Here is a 13,152-nt window from a genome sequence, read left to right on the forward strand (position 1 = left end):
ATTAAAATAACAAAATATAAATAATAAAGTGTACAAAAGGGAAAGTGTTCCAATGTCTATGACACGAACATGTCTTTGATATGAACACGTCTCATATTGCGTCTTTTATCGAGTGCTCGGTACCGTGCCTGAGAAACATGAATGTCAAGTGAGTGATAAACTGACAAGGGAATAATCGCGTCGTCAAACGACTACACCTAGATCAAATACAATTTATACAACCTAAACAAACCTAATACGAGTATAAGACAAGCATAGGGGTCGAACCACAGAGAACGGTTAAACACCACCAAATGTTATCAACAATTAAGCTAGTCCGGAATAAGGGAAGGTAAACTAAAGGTCTAAACAAACTAAAACTAGAGATAAAACATTAAGGGAAATGGTTTAGGTATAGCATTCACTTGAACATAAACAAAGGCATAGAAGTTGAATTAATTATGAACTAAATATGCTTGAATATCGAAGTAAGGTCCAATCTAACCGCCTTCCGGGGCTAATCGGCTTCTCCTAACATAGCCTCTATGTTTCCACATTAGAACCATATACTAGGAGGTACTATCAAATAACAATCGATATAAATGAACTTAGCTAAGTCAACTTCCGTTTCATGTTAGCAAAGATTCACTCCCAATCAACTAACAACATGCATTTTGCAAGGAGATTGAAGAATATCAAGCATATAAAGACTTTAATCACAAATAAATCAATTCTAAACCCTAGAACATGCTCAAGATTCAACTACACCACCACCATCCCCTTAATGGGGGAATTACTCACTAATCATGATAACAACTAGATTAATCAACAAATAATCAAGAATCAACATGATTAATAAGCAATACCAACAACAAAAACAATAATCAAAAGAAAGCAAATAAAAATAGAGGAGAGAGAGTTAGAGATTCTCATTGATTGAAGATGGAAGTCTACAAACAAGATGATCAATCTTCTTCTTCAAGATCCAAGCTACAATCAACAATGGTGAAGCCCCTCACTTTCTCTCTCTAACCTACACTAATCCTAAACTAAACCTAGAGAGAGAAGCTCTCCTAAAACTAGGGAGAGAGAATGAAAAATGAATGAAGAAGTCCCTTGTGCAAAACAAGCCCCGCAATATATAAAGAATCGCGCAAAAACGCTGAACAGGACTCGCTGCGCGCCCGCGCAAGGCAGCTGCGCGCCCGCGCATTTGAGGGTTGCGCGGCTTGTGCTTTGGTGTGTGCGCCCGCGTTGCTGGCTGCGCGCCCGCGCACTGTAGCTGCGCGCCCGCGCAGTGTCGTTGTGCGCCCGCGCACATGTCGCGCACAGGCCGCGCAAAACTTTCTGCCTTGATTCTGCAATTTTTGCCAGTTTTGCGCGGGTTCTCACAGGGCTGCGCGCCCGCACACTCTGGCCTTTCTTCGATTCTTCTCTCATGCTTCCTTGGCTTCTTCTTTGCAATCCAAGACTTTAAATACCTAAGCACAAACACCAAGGAAAGCAACAAGGTATAGGGAACGGTGCAAACACGCAATGAAGGCAAGCATTAAGGAATATACGCGATTTCATTAAAATCACATCGAGACATGTATGCACGCATTATTTGAACAAAACAACTACAAAACACCCTAAGACAAGCTAAAACAAGGCATAAACACTATCCTAGGAGTGACATAAATGTCACTCATCAAATTCCCCCAAGCTAAACCTTTGCTCGTCCTCGAGCAAAGCTAGAGCAAAAGAGAACAAGAGGAAATTATTGAAAGCAAAAGAAACAAAATAGAAACAAGGAGAAAGAATGTACACTAACTCACTGTCGTAGGAATCACGGTTGTTTTTAGCTACAACAAGCCCTTAAAACCCCAAAGTCGCCTATGAGGACGAGTGAGGTCTCGTGAGGGTTTCCTAAGAGCTTAACCCACAACTCTTGAGAAAAACCAAGGCAAGGCAACAAAAGGAAAAGGAAAAGAAACATAAAGAGAAAAAAAACAAAACACAAGCTCATATATGGACAAGAGATAAGGACAAGTACTAATGAATGCAAACCTTTCTAAATGGACAAATGTATGCACGTTCCAAGATGTCAATGGTTGATTGAAACATAACACATGCTAAGCATAGAGAACTACTTAGGACTCAATCCACCCTAGCCCCAACCAATCGGGCCACGTTCTCTCCACTAGCTTCAAATCAACCCTTAAGCTAGCTTCTCAAGATTCCACGAAGGAACCGGAAAAAGATAAAGAAATGAAAGACTTTGAGAAGGTAATCCCGACGTCTCAACTATGCATACTCTTTCCATAGGTTTGAAGTCTATCTCCCTCCACCGTTCTTTTGACCTAACCCACTAGAGTCTAAGGGTCTTTTTATTGGTTGTAACGTAAGGCTAAGGGTTAAGGCGGGGTAAAAATTTAAAATTTGGTGATATTTCCTAAGTGAAGCAAAAAGTGCGGCCGACACTCAAAAACACTCAAGAATTCACTAAATATCAAACAAAAATACCAATAATGCCATTCCCCAAAGCTTATTCAACACAAACACAATATTCCCCCCAAGCTTGAACAAAGCATTGTCCTCAATGCTTAAACTAAGGAAGGAAATGAAACCATCTAAAATATTTTTGGTGTTTTTGTTTTTGTTTTTTTTTTTTTTTCACTTTTTAAAACTTTATTCATTGTCCTTGCCTTTTTTTTTAAATCATGGACGGCTTTTTCTTGAAACTTCATTTGATTTTCATAAATTTGCATATTTCTTTACAAGCTCAACTCTAACCAAATCTCAAAGTGCATCTTGTCTATGATCAACAACTCAAAACTCAAACCTCACATGCCAATGCTTCACTAACTAAAAGGTTGGTAAACATAGGCCATTAGGTTTGTAATGTGGTTTAAACAAGAGCGGGAAACATAAGGCTCAAATTGGTTAGCAAGTAGGTTTATGCAAAGTAGAAAATCAAATTTGTAACAAAATAAAAAGAAGATAAAGAAAAATGAGAAAGAAGTGCCCTTTTCCTCCCCTAGAGTGCTTCGGTCACGATCTTGGGAGCTATAAGTCAAAACAAGGATCAAGACATGCATAGCTAAGGATCCAAATGTGCCACACAACAAAGTGATGAAGGCTAGAACAATGTTACCTCACACGGGATTATAACTAAGCAAATACCAACTAAGGGTGCCAAATCCACTATAGAGAGCAACACCATCTTACCACATACCCGTGAACTAAGGCTTCATGGCGCCCTAAAAGTTCTTAACCCGGCTACCTTAGCATGTAATATCCTAGAGTCAACCAATGACACTCTCAAACCGTGCACACATTAACCACTTAGGAAGAAAGGCATTCAAGAGTAAACAAATCCAAAAGATATAATGTCCAAAATAAGAACAAACAAAACACAATTTGCTAAACTTGCCTTGAAGTAAACAAAAATATTTTTGGATTTTCCAAAAGCATGAAAAACATGGAAATGCATATACTCACGTGAATGGCATACATGAATCAACATCCCACCAAACATGATAGAATACCCTCCCCCAAGCTTGAATGAAACCGAGCTCTCAAATCATAAACAATGAAACCAAGGAGGGGAAAACAAGGACAAATTAATCCAACATTACCAACACATGATCTTCAAGTCACAATAAGTAAGAGAGAGAGGGAAAATAAGGATATTACCGGATATGGGATAAATGCAAAATCACACAAAAAACCCGAAATAACCTCATATGAGCCACAATCTCTACAAATAAGGCTTGAATTCCACATGATAGGTAAGTTGAGGCACATTTCCTTGATTCTTGATCATCACCAATGCGCAAGAGTATATCAAGTTGTGTACCTAGCAAGGAACACAAACACGTCCATGAGAGAAAATCTAAGCTAAAAACAAAAGAAAATGAAAGCAATAAAACACGGGTTACTTCCCGCAAAGGCTTGTTTAACGTCCAAGCGAGACCAATCTAGTAAATATCCCGACAAAGAACGCAAAAGCTTGTCATATGCACCGGCAAACATATCAAGAAATAGAGCATACGCGATGCTCATATGACAAGCAAACATAAAGTACAAGGAGACTTTATGTTTGAGAGAAGGGGGAAAAGAAAAAGTAAAAGAATCAAAAGAAAAATCAACAAAATAAGACTTGGAAAAATCAAAACTAGAACTAGGAAGAGAAAAGGGAGGAACAAACTCATTTTGTTGCTCTTTGGAAGGTAAAACTCCGTCATTGAGTCCAAAAGAAGGGTAATGGGGAGCTAAAGAGATTAGGGGCCCCTCAATCGGTGGAACTTTGAGGATATATGGAAGTGAGATAGGGCAAGAAGGAAGGTTGGTAAGCTTTCTTAAAAAGGGGGTGGGGATTGAAAGAATTGGAATGGGTACCTCACTCACAACTTCAATCACACCACCTTGCATTGAAACACAAGCCTTTTCCTCCAAAGAATTCCCTTCTAACACATCTTCACTACCCTCAAAGAGTTTGGAAATGTCCTCAACCACCAATTGGGATTCTTCACTCTCAACAAGAGCATGGTTTTCATTCTCAACGTTTCCCAACTTAACATGATCAAACATGAGTATCCCATCATCACCACAACCCATCTTTTCTCTTAACAACCTCAAATTAGTTTCTAGGTCCACCAAAATGGGATCTTCAATGGGTTGCAAAGAGTGTTGAGGTTCAAGTTGGATAAAGGGGGTGGTTTTCAAAATTTCATCAAATGAAGTATCTTCCATACACCCTCTATCGCTTTCAACATCATCATCATAATCATCCTCAACCATGCACTCAAAAGCCCAATTAGGTTCAACCATATGGGAGGGGGAAGAAGAAGGAAGGACATTTGTTTGGGATTGAGCTAGGTGGGAAATTTGGCTCTCAAGTGCCTCTAGCCTAGCTTTCATCTCCTTGTTATATTCTTCTTTCTTTTCCCTCATCTCATTAACCTTCTCCATCATCTCGTTGAGCTTCTCCAGCAACTCTCCTTCCTCTCTATGTCCCATTGAATTACCCTCACGAAAATGTTCACTAGATACATGGGAAAACTCATTTGGAATCATGTTGGAAAAGGAAGAGGTAAAGGGAAGATCATGCAAGTGAGGATTAGGGGTATGGGGAGCATCATCAACATCCATGCACGCATTTAAAAAACATTGGGAAAGAGCATGAACATTATCAACATTAGGATGCATCTCATCATAAATAGCACACAAGGGGGAGGGATTTGCATCATGGGGAGCATAGGATTCATCATTAGAGTGCATGCAAGAGCTAGAAAAATCGCAAGAATTAGCATCATTCTCTTGCTCATAACCATCCTTGGCAAACCACATATAGAAATCCCAAGCCTCATCCAAAGATTTGGCTCGAAATTGACCATTACACATGTTTTCAATCACCCCTCGAGTATACTCATTCAAACCCCAATAAATAACTTCACAAGCCTCCCATAAGGAACAACCATGGAAATTAGAGAAGTCTTCAAACCTATTAAAGTAGACCCAAAAGGGTTCATATTCAAATTGAGGCAAAGAGGAGCAAGACATCTCATTTTGGACAAATTGATCCATGACTCAATGAAGACAAACAACAAGCAACCAAACAAGAAAGCTCAAGAATATACACAAACAAAAACAAAAACAAGAAGAGAAGCAAACCAAAAGAAAATTATACACAATGGACTAGTCTCAATAAGATAACACAACGGTAATGGAAGCCGTTCCCCGGCAACGGCGCCAATTTGACAAGGGAATAATCGCGTCGTCAAACGACTACACCTAGATCAAATACAATTTATACAACCTAAACAAACCTAATACGAGTATAAGACAAGCATAGGGGTCGAACCACAGAGAACGGTTAAACACCACCAAATGTTATCAACAATTAAGCTAGTCCGGAATAAGGGAAGGTAAACTAAAGGTCTAAACAAACTAAAACTAGAGATAAAACATTAAGGGAAATGGTTTAGGTATAGCATTCACTTGAACATAAACAAAGGCATAGAAGTTGAATTAATTATGAACTAAATATGCTTGAATATCGAAGTAAGGTCCAATCTAACCGCCTTCCGGGGCTAATCGGCTTCTCCTAACATAGCCTCTATGTTTCCACATTAGAACCATATACTAGGAGGTACTATCAAATAACAATCGATATAAATGAACTTAGCTAAGTCAACTTCCGTTTCATGTTAGCAAAGATTCACTCCCAATCAACTAACAACATGCATTTTGCAAGGAGATTGAAGAATATCAAGCATATAAAGACTTTAATCACAAATAAATCAATTCTAAACCCTAGAACATGCTCAAGATTCAACTACACCACCACCATCCCCTTAATGGGGGAATTACTCACTAATCATGATAACAACTAGATTAATCAACAAATAATCAAGAATCAACATGATTAATAAGCAATACCAACAACAAAAACAATAATCAAAAGAAAGCAAATAAAAATAGAGGAGAGAGAGTTAGAGATTCTCATTGATTGAAGATGGAAGTCTACAAACAAGATGATCAATCTTCTTCTTCAAGATCCAAGCTACAATCAACAATGGTGAAGCCCCTCACTTTCTCTCTCTAACCTACACTAATCCTAAACTAAACCTAGAGAGAGAAGCTCTCCTAAAACTAGGGAGAGAGAATGAAAAATGAATGAAGAAGTCCCTTGTGCAAAACAAGCCCCGCAATATATAAAGAATCGCGCAAAAACGCTGAACAGGACTCGCTGCGCGCCCGCGCAAGGCAGCTGCGCGCCCGCGCATTTGAGGGTTGCGCGGCTTGTGCTTTGGTGTGTGCGCCCGCGTTGCTGGCTGCGCGCCCGCGCACTGTAGCTGCGCGCCCGCGCAGTGTCGTTGTGCGCCCGCGCACATGTCGCGCACAGGCCGCGCAAAACTTTCTGCCTTGATTCTGCAATTTTTGCCAGTTTTGCGCGGGTTCTCACAGGGCTGCGCGCCCGCACACTCTGGCCTTTCTTCGATTCTTCTCTCATGCTTCCTTGGCTTCTTCTTTGCAATCCAAGACTTTAAATACCTAAGCACAAACACCAAGGAAAGCAACAAGGTATAGGGAACGGTGCAAACACGCAATGAAGGCAAGCATTAAGGAATATACGCGATTTCATTAAAATCACATCGAGACATGTATGCACGCATTATTTGAACAAAACAACTACAAAACACCCTAAGACAAGCTAAAACAAGGCATAAACACTATCCTAGGAGTGACATAAATGTCACTCATCATAAACCGCATGATCAGGATTGCCCACACTTATAAAAATAAAATAAATGCTAAAGCGAAAGAGAGAGCTAAAAAAAAGAGTAGAAAGCCTCAAGCATAAAAATATTCAAAAGCAAGGTTGCACACCTTGGGGGTTTATCTAGGGTTTTGAGCCTTTTATCCTCTTCTTCTTCAAACCTTTAGCCTAACCACGTTACAACCCTTAAATGACCTCTTTGAGGTATACACATACTTGTGCGAGGTTCGGCTAGAGCTACGTTCGGCTTGATTCCTAACGGATACGTAGGCAACCTCACATCGAGGTGCTGTCGTAATATAAAAATGCATAATTGATTATATCAAGGGATTTCCAATGCTCATCCTTATCCATGTAGAGCTAGATTTGGGGGCTTGATCCTTACATTATTAGCTTACCCAGCCTACGAGTCACCACCATTTGACTCTTTTTAATATATTTTTCCACACGCTTAGCTCTTCGGCCTAACCTTAGTGTCATTTTCACACACTGCACTGATATATGACCAAATAGTCCTTCCCTTAGGAACCCTTTTGTCATGAAATATTAACACAACATTGAAGCATACTTCGTCATAACAAAATCACTCATCACTCATCATTGCATCACAAAGTATGAAGTGCTTAGCCTCCGTGTCTAAGTTACCCAAATACTTTCATCATGGAGTCAACAATTGAGATACCTAGGATGAATTAATCCTTGCACAATGTTTGACTAAGCTCATTCAACATGCACCTTCAAAAACTTCGCTTCTTTCTTTTTTTTGCGTCTTTCTTTTTCGGGAGAAAGTCGATACCCTCCACAAAAATGACGGAAATTTTGCTTTTTTGCATTTTTCGAGTCGCACGATCACACTATAATGCACACACGAGTCATGAACGTTAAGTCATATCGTGTCATATCATCTTGAACTGAGTCTAACACATGTTTCAAGCACTTTGAGTCGAGTCATGACAAGTCATATGTGTTAAAGACACATTAAGTCTTAACTAAGCCTTAGGTCAACCCTAAGATAATTAAAGAGATGAGCAAAGTCCTATAGTCCAAAATATAAATGCAGGTGCATCTCAACAAGCAAGAACATTCCCGAATTTTTTTGGAAAAGCCGCGAATGAAAACCTTACTCCAAAGCCAAACGACAAGGCTGTCATCTGCTGACAACATCTATCGCCTGGAGACAGAAGCAAAGTGCGGCAACACATTTTCCAAGCAGGTGCCGGTGCGACGACACAATGCGTGGCCCCCATATTAGATTATGCGGACCTAGTATAGAAATTTTCGGGTTCCTTGGTACGCCAGTTATCCCCTCTAAGCAATTTGACATGATTTTGTAATTGGCTTGATTACAATCACATAAAGTGATCGACCTAATAAAATATCATCTCACTCAGCTTAAAGCGCCTAAATATTGGCTCATAACAAAGGCACTGACATAAAGGTTCACAAGAAGTAAAAAGCACTGACGTAATGGTTCACAAGCAGTAAAAATGCGCTGACGTACTGGCACCGCGGAAATTACAGCAAAAAAAATTGCAACAGCAAAGTTCAAGCGAGCTTTAAAGATCGACAAGCGTTGGTCTTCAGTAATTTCCTTTGGAACATTATCACAACAACTGAGGATGACATCAAGCAAAGTTATCTTCGACAGCGTTCCCTAGGATATGGAAAGTTGTCAGAAAGCTGAGGATGGTTTCAAGTGAAGTTATCTTCGACGACGTTTGCAAAGATTGTGGAGGTTTTCATTAAGATTTGAGAAGATAGCACGAGATGGGCGGTCTTCGACAGCATTCGCTAAGATTTTGGAGGTTGTCACCAAGATTTGAGAAGATAGCATGAGATGGGCAGCCTTTAACAACATTCGCTAAGATTGTGGAGGTTGTCACCAAGATTTGAGAAGAGCGGTTCGTGATGAGGCGGTCTTCGACGACTTTTGCTATGACCGAGAAGGTTGTCACTATGATTTAAGAAAAAGGCTCGAGATGTATCATCATTAATCGACGGCGTTCCCTAGCTTGTGGAGGGTTGGCACGAACAACTGGAGGTGATTTCAAGCGAAGTTATCTTCGATCATGTTCCCTGGCTTGCGGAAGATAGTCATAAGGCAAATAGCGAAACAATATTCGATAGTATTCTCAGGCTTGTAGAAGACTATCACAGCGGAAATCGGGGGCATTTACAAGCAGAGCAGTTTTCAGGCGGTATCCCCCAGCTTGAAGAAGATAGTCACAACAAATCGGTTACCCCCAGAGACGTTTGCAGGTTTCGGCATTACAAGAATGATTTAGGATAGCAGAACATTATGAATCATTCTCCGTCCCTATCGATACTTTGACTTTTGTTTTCGAAACTTGCGTTTCTCCAAACTCAGTCAAAGTGGGGGCTTCTGTAGACACCCAAATGTGTCTCCCCAAAACCAAACCTAGTGATGAATACCTTTTGCATCGAATCATAATCGAACAAAGTGAAGGTAAGAAAAGTCTAATGTTGCGGTTAGTTTTTATACAAAATCTTTCTTTCTGTTTTCGAAAACTTACTCTATTTTATGAAAATAGTCAATCCAGTTTATTTTGGTCATGAAAAGGGTCCAATAATGGTGTAGTTGGATGGGGCTTGAAAATACCTTTCCGACGATATATTATAAGCCCAATTCCGATGAATAATGAGGAAGTTATGGCCAAAATACTAAACTGGGCCTGATTTGGTTCTTATATGCGTCCCAATGATCTAGAGGAGGGCCAATCATTAATTATCATTCCTAAATCTATTAGTATTGATTATAGTATTCTAGAATACTCTAGAATGTTCTTTTGAATCCTAATGGAGTTAGGATTGATAATTATGTTTCAAAGAGTTTGAAATTGAATAAAACTACTCCTTTTGAGAATCCTTATTTTGTACGAAATGGAATATATTAAGATATTATTTTTGTGCCTCACAATCTTTACTCAAATCTTATACGGTTGGATAGATCTTGAAATTATCTTTCCAATGATATATTATAATATTAATTCCGAGCTATAACGGAAAAGTTATGAATGGAATACGAAACTCTATCCAAAATTGACACCCTTCCACTATTTCGGCAATATCTTTTTATCTACCAAATATTTTAATCTGATTCTAATTGGGTTGGAAATTAGACTTCAATATCTTTCCAACGACATATTATATGACTTATTTGGACATTTGGATCAAAAGATATGATAAAAACATAATTTGCAAAAATTGTCTTGTAGCACCGGACGACAGGTTTGTCGCCTGGCGACAAAGACGTGTTTTATTCCTTTTCAAACTCTGATTCGTTTTGATTGATTCCGGACTATTTTCTTATAAATAGGGTCCCTGGACCTCCGTTCTTAATCATCAACTCTTAACTAGAATTCTTTAATTCTCTTCTCTCTTTCTAAGCTAAAGCTTATTCTCTCTCCCTTTTTCTAGCCTAGCCTTTTACAAACATAATTCCTCATACATTAGCTCTAGACACACCTAGCCAAGTTCGAGGTTGCCTTCGCCCTAGACGTGAAAGGTTTGATATTTCTAAGGGTTTGGTCCCAAATCTCTATTTCATTTATTTGATTTAATTGTTTGATTTTATATTTTTCTTGAAGTTACTAACGTGTGTATTTTGTTATTAGAAAGAGATACGAGGCATCCAAGTAAGTACTTTAATTGTTTTATTGATATTTTGATATAAAAATCATGCTTAGTTTGTTTTTTTATTTCTAGTATCATGTTAGGATGCTTTTCTTAATATGATGTTTAGGGTAAAGAATAAGTTTCTTATATCAATTATGATTTCTATGATGCTTCCTATTTTCTTTCTTAATAACATGTTAGTATCATGTTATGGTTAAAGCTTTAATCTCTATTGTTTAGTGACATGCTAGGGTTTGTTATTAATCTTGTTAGTATCATGCCTAGGATCTTGCTATTAATATTATGCTTTAACATGATTATGATAATTATGATTATGATTATTGTTTTGTCAAATTTTATAATTTAACGTAATTTCTTAATTAGCGAATTGTTTCACGTAATTTGTTAATTTACGAATTGTTCCAGGTAATTTGTTAATTTACGAATTGTTAATTTACGAATTATTTAACGTAATTTGTTAATTTACGAATTATTTCATGTTATTTGTTAATTGACGGATAATTTATATATAATTTGTTAATATTATGTTACTTGATTATATTTATTAAAAAAAAAAAAAGTCGCCGAAATTCGGCCACTTTTGGCCGGAAATTTTCTTGTATGGTGCTAAGTGCACCCATGCTAATAGTTCAGGGTGTTTTGGCTATTTTTCTTAGTTCAGGGTGCTGAGTGCACCCAAGCCAAAGTTCAGAGTGTTGAGGCCAATTTTGCCTATTTATTATTTGTTATTGCTTTATCACACCTTTTATACATGTTTAAAGGGAATTTGTACTTGTAATTACACTTAATAAGATAATTAATAATCTTTTTAGGGTTAATATGATTATAATTCAAGTGATCGCCAATAATAGATTTATTTGTGCATTAATATTCAACCAACATAGATTAAACAGGTTTAGACCTGATGATTGCATGTTAGTCAGAAAGCGCACATGAATACGAGAAGAATAAAGTAAAGGCCTATTATTAGGGCAGGTTCTTTTTCTTTTAGATTGGATTTGTACCTTCATCCCCGAACTTCCAGTCTTGGTTCCAGACCTATTGGTGTTAACGATCTTTTGGATCGTTAAGGGGTGTAACCTTCACCCTGTGAAAGGTTTACAAGTTCCTAAAACTTGTTAGCAACTCTTTTGCTCTAGCTTCCTTCCCTTTGGACGTCACCTTACTTTAGTGTATGATCACAGTGGGGTTTAAGTTTGGGATAATGCTTGAAATATTCCCTACAGATCCACAAACATCACAAAACAAGCATCCACTAGGCATGTTACTAGAATAAGGAGAGGGTTGAGGATTAGAAGACATACCTCTCCTATTAGATTGGGAGGGAAGACATGAGACTTGGGAGGTAGCATTTTCCAATTTTGCCTTGATAGCGGACATTTCCTTCCCCGAGTTTGTCATTTGTGAGGAGAGATTGTTGATTGCATTTAGATGATCAACCGAGTACACCGAAGAGCTACTCTTGCTAGTTGACTTTCTCTCTCTTAATCTTGCCAATCTCTATAGTATCTCACTACGTCTTCAATTATGTCTACCACTTCCTCTTCCATTTTATCCATGATGGGACCTCCGGCTCCTCCATCTAAACATGACTTCCCTTGAGGACTAAGGCCTCCATAGAATATTTGAATAATTTGGTAAGTAGGAATTCCGTGGTGAGGACATTCTCTTTGATACTATTTGTATCTCTCCCATGCTTTATAGAGGCTCTCACTTAGCTTTTATTTAAAACCTTGAATAAAAGCTCTAGCCTCAGCTGTTTTCTTTTATGGAAAAAACGAGATAAAATTCCTTGGTAACTTCGTCCCATGTCCTTAGAAAATTTGGCTTGAACTCCTTGTTTAGCCATTCCAAGGCACGCCCTATGAGGGAAAAGGGAAAGAGCTTGAGGCGGATGAATTCTTAGGAAATTCCATTCACCTTGATAGTATTGCAATATTTTTCGAACTCCTTGAGATTATTTAGTGGGCTTTCATGCTTGGCCCCACTAAATTGTCGCCTCTCTATCAAAGTGATCACTGCCAGCCTTATTTCAAAATAATTCGTCGGTGTTGTAGGTGGTGCAATCCCACTCTCAAATCTATTTGAACCGGGAATCCCCAATTCTTTCAATGCTACCCTTGGATTTTCTCCCATTCTTGCTTGTTCTTCTTGTTGTGGTTCTTCTTCACTTGAGATGCTAGAACTCAAAGATCGTCTAGCAACCCTTAATCTTGCAATAGTCCTCTCAATCTCCGGATCAAATGGCA

The 13,152-nt window shown here is 38.5% G+C and overlaps 1 non-coding gene across 1 annotated transcript; it reads left to right on the forward strand.

The window, feature by feature from the left end:
• The first annotated feature begins 12,550 nt into the window (after window positions 1–12,550).
• LOC145629685 (small nucleolar RNA R71) lies at window positions 12,551–12,656 on the forward strand. The gene has a single exon (XR_014111842.1). It is a non-coding gene; the product is annotated as a small nucleolar RNA R71 (small nucleolar RNA).
• The last annotated feature ends 496 nt before the right edge of the window (window positions 12,657–13,152 follow it).

Source organism: Chenopodium album, chromosome 4 (genome assembly GCF_948465745.1).
Source record: "Chenopodium album chromosome 4, dcCheAlbu1.1, whole genome shotgun sequence".
Lineage (NCBI taxonomy): Eukaryota > Viridiplantae > Streptophyta > Magnoliopsida > Caryophyllales > Amaranthaceae > Chenopodium > Chenopodium album.